Source organism: Arachis duranensis, chromosome 2 (genome assembly GCF_000817695.3).
Source record: "Arachis duranensis cultivar V14167 chromosome 2, aradu.V14167.gnm2.J7QH, whole genome shotgun sequence".
Taxonomy (NCBI): Eukaryota; Viridiplantae; Streptophyta; class Magnoliopsida; order Fabales; family Fabaceae; genus Arachis; species Arachis duranensis.
This window is the reverse complement of record NC_029773.3, coordinates 40,691,318-40,696,113: the sequence shown is the minus strand read 5'-3', so window position 1 is coordinate 40,696,113 and position 4,796 is coordinate 40,691,318.

The following is a 4,796-nucleotide window of genomic DNA, read 5'->3' as shown; positions in this document are numbered from 1 at the left end:
TTTGGTGCCAGTTCCGGCGTTTAACGCTGGAATTTCTGTAGGTGACTTTGAGCGCCGGTTTGGGCCATCAAATCTTGGGCAAAGTATGGACTATTATATATTGCTGGAAAGCCCAGGATGTCTACTTTCCAATGCCGTTGAGATCGCGCCAATTGGGCTTCTGTAGCTCCAGAAAATCCGCTTCGAGTGCAGGGAGGTCAGAATCCAACAGCATCTGCAGTCCTTTTTGGTCTCGGAATCAGATTTTTGCTTAGGACCCTCAATTTCAGCCAGAAAATACCTGAAATCACAGAAAAACACACAAACTCATAGTAAAGTCCAGAAAAGTGAATTTTAACTAAAAACTAATAAAAATATACTAAAAACTAACTAAATCATACTAAAAACATACTAAAAACAATGCCAAAAAGCATACAAATTATCCGCTCATCACTGACTCATATTCTTGAACACTATTGCTAAAGAATAATATTTCTCCATGCAAAAGAAGTACTGAACAGAGTAACAACCAATTTCAAGGCCCTAGTTACAGTATCCACTGAACTGATTGAAAATAACAACAAATTTTATTCCAAGCTCTAGTTATACTGTAAAAATGCATTCACAATAGTTCGATCTTCTAAACGAATCAAAATCAATCCAGTAAACCTAAAATGCAACTAGGAGAAACGCGACATTATAAGATTTCAAGTGAACAGTAGTTTTCTCAGACCTATGGTAGTCTCTATTGCTATTTTCGTTCGTTTATGGTTGTTCCTTGCCAAATCTTCTCGTTATTCTTCTGCAGTAGTAGTTTTCGCAGAGAACGTGACTGAAATTTGAGTAATTTTGAAAGAGATTGGAAGAGAAGGATCGGTTTCGTGCGTTTTGAAGAAGAAGGAATGTTTTTCTATAATGAAGTGCGTGGAAGTTACGTTTATTTTAGTGACGTTGGAGGAGGGTAAATTTATTTGGGCTTGGGTCAACTTGGGATTTAGGGTTTATGGGTTCAGGGTTCATTGTTCAGGGGTTCAGTGTCTTTCTAAACTTTCGGTTCACCCCGTGTATTAATTTTGGTTCACCGTGTTGGTTTAGGGTTTAGGATTTAGGTTTCAAGATTTAGAGGTCTAGGGTTTAGGGTTCAGGGTTCAGGGTTTTAGGGTTTACGGTAGGGTTCAGGGTTTAGGGTTTAGGGTTTAGGGTTTAGGGTTTAGGTTCAAAGTTCAGAGTTCAGGGTTAGGGTTCAGGGTTTAGGGTTTAGGTTATGGTTTTAGGGTTTTAGTGATTCAGGGTTTATAGGTTCAAGGTTCAGTGTTCAGGGTTCTAGTTTTAGTGTTTAGGGTTTAGGGTTTAGGGTTCAGGGTTTAGGGGTTCAGTGTCTTTCTACCTTTTGGTTTGCCCAATGTAATAATTTCGGTTCACTGTGTTCTTTTGGAGTTCGTAATGTATTGGTAAACACAGTGATTGCAATCACTGAGAACCTGAAATAAAACAACAGCCAGACAGTTCCAACAGATATATAAATATTAATATTTGATACATACATTGATATTAAGAATAGATATATACATTAACATTGACATATATACATTTGAAATAAGCATTGTTTGCTTTTTTAACAAGTTAAACAAAATATATACAACTACTATATGCATTGTTTGATACATACATGGACACATATACATTTGAAGTATGTTTTTTTTTCTTTTTAAACAAGTTAAACAAAATATTGTTAATTACAACTAGTATATGCTATTTGCTATCTAAATCCCCAGATGTGTATTTACAATAAGGGCTGGAGAGGAAAGCAGATGGCTTGGTGAGTCTTATTGCTTTAGATTCCAAAATCATTTGGTCTCTGATTTTGTATATTTCATGAAACAGAAGATTTCGACCATATTGGTATCTGAATTCATTAATGTCATTCTACATTTCAATTGAAATGAATTAGTTACATAAGAAATGAACCCAAATGAAATAAGAACAATATCATTCAAAGCCCTAATTATACTGTAAAAATGCAATCATAATAACCCTACACTCTGAACACATTAAATATTAAGTAAATCAAAATCACATTAAATAATAAAAAATTTCATTCAAAGTCCTAATTATACTATAAAAATGCAATCAAAATAACCCTAAACCCTGAACAAATTAGAAGGAGGCCACCGAATCGAAAAACATTCACTTGGTGAATCAAAATTATAAAAGCCACTGAACCGAAAATTGTTTATGTGGTGAATAAATGGTGATAAAATTTCAATTAACAAGAATATTATTTTTGCATGGAAAAGAACTATTGAACAGAGTAACAACCAACTTCAAAGCTCTAGTTACACTATCAACTTAACTGAATGAAATAAGAAAAGAAAGAAGTTTATTAATTTAGAAAGTACTTACTTGTCTCCAAGCTTTATATTTATATATCTTCTCGCTTTTTATTTTTTGTGGATCTATTGTTTCGAGCCATTTCATCATGAATATTCCACAATCATAGCTAAGAAATAATTGAGTATAATACGATCAATAGTATATAAAATAAAACACATTAAAAATAGCACTATAAAAGAGAAAGATTCTTACTTTGTACGTGGACCATTCAATTGGATATACTATGCTTCCTCTCCCAGTCCATCCTCCATTAAGGGTTCCGCCCCAGCATACACCCTCATCTGAGAAATTATTAAACCCTGAAAGAGTTAAAAAAAGTAAATAAACAGAACCAACAACAGTCAACCAAACTCCTCTCATGTACATAATAATTTGAATAATTTACAAGAAAATAACTTACAACAAATTTGTTCAGTTCCTTTCTCGAATCAGGTATATCTTCTAGATTCTTGTTGATAAGGTCAAGGAGATAGAATTTCTTTTTGTTTACATCAGTAATCCACAACCACCAATGCCCTCCATTGCAAATTGGGACAAATAGCTGAAGTTTCAGAAAATTATAAAATATTTCAGTCGAAACAATAGCACACAAGAGAATTATCAAAGAATTTTTAGATATTACAACTTACAAATGGAGGCAATGCAAGTTTTCTTTTGTCAAGAAACTCGCGGTGGTGGGTATACTGCTGAATATCAAACCTGTAGGCTTTGTTTGTGCTCTTATCAATGTACTTTACGCCATGTGTTCCCAACATAAAATTATGCAAAATGAACATCAGTTAAATCACATTTCACCAAACCGAACACAAATCATATGCTGAATAAAATGTGAAAAACATTCAATCATCAAGAGAAAAGTTTTCTTAATGCAAAAGAACTCAACAAAAGACATAAGAATCAGGTGAACCAATATTAACATTTTGACCGAACCGAAAAGTAATCAGCAGTGACTAAGAAATTTAGCTTACCACAATATCCGTCGGCATAATGCATATTTGTTCCTGATACCGCTTAGTTTTTATTTCGTTGAGAATCAACTTGTGTATACTAACCACCTACAAGATGAAAATTTATGAGATATACTATATAAGAGTGTTTTAAAAAAATCATTAATGTTAACGCAATTGGCAAAGGATTTACCACGGCATGCACTTGTTCTTTGGGCATTAGAGACATGAAATATTCTCTTAATTCATCGTAGAGTCCCTCATGTTTCAAGACAAATATTGGTTCATTTCATTGCTACCATCTTTTGTCTGTTGCACATGTGTCATCCAACGATAACACTTTTCAATAAGCTCGTTTGTGATTTTTATCTTTTTCTGCGGGGTATTGTAAACTTGAGCCGCTGGTAAGCTTGGTTCTGAAGATGTTCCTTCAGCAAATTTTAATGGTGTTGTCACTCCAGCATCTACCACCGCCTCTGCCAGGATTTCAAGCTCTGAAATAGTCGATTGAGAAGGCTGACTTGGTTGAGATGCTGGTGGACTTATTCCAAGGCTAAAGGAAGGCCTTTCATCTGCCCTTTCCTTAGGTTGAGCAGCACTGTAGGATGATAGATATTTAACAATGATATTAAACAAAATTCATATTAATCAATATAGTGAACCGAATTTCAAACAAATAGTGAACATAAATTCAAAATTACAGTAAACCAAAATGATATTTAACAAAAATGATATTAAAGAAAAGCAAGTAAAATACCTATCAAATAATGACAAGATTAGAGTTTCTTTTTCTGATCGCCGTGCCATCGGAGGTTCTTGGGATTGTTCTTCATCAGAAACTTGATAGACATCAGCGTCCTTGAAAAATTCTTCAATAACAGAACTTGTAAGAGACCCCATAACACCCTGCTCTTTCAGTTCTGGAGGGCAGCTATAAGAAACAAAAAAGAGTCCAAAGACAACAATACATTGAATTCATTTCTGGTTTCAACTGAACCATAATTAAAGCATGTATAAGCAGTAAACATTATTGATATTTATATAAGTAGTAAAACTTACACATCAACATGTGCTTCTTGTTTGAATTGCTACACTGTTGGTTCTTCGCAGGGCTGTTGTTGCTCTTCAAGAGGTCTGCTGCATTAAATAGTAAATATTTCTATAGTTATCCTAAACTATTATCATATTTAACAATGATATTTAACAGAAATTATATTAATCATTATAGTGAACCAAAATCCAAACATATAGTGAACCAAAATCCAAACTTTCAGTGAACTGAAATTATATTAAACAAAAGTGATATTAAAGAATTTTATGCTTACACATTAACAGGTGCTTCTTGTTCTGATTGCTGTTGCACCGATGGTTCTTTGGCTTGTTGCTGTTGTTTTTTTCCAGGGCTGTTGCATTAAATAGAAAACAGTTCAATAACAACTATTAAAATTAATAAAAAAATTTTTTATGTGAAACTTA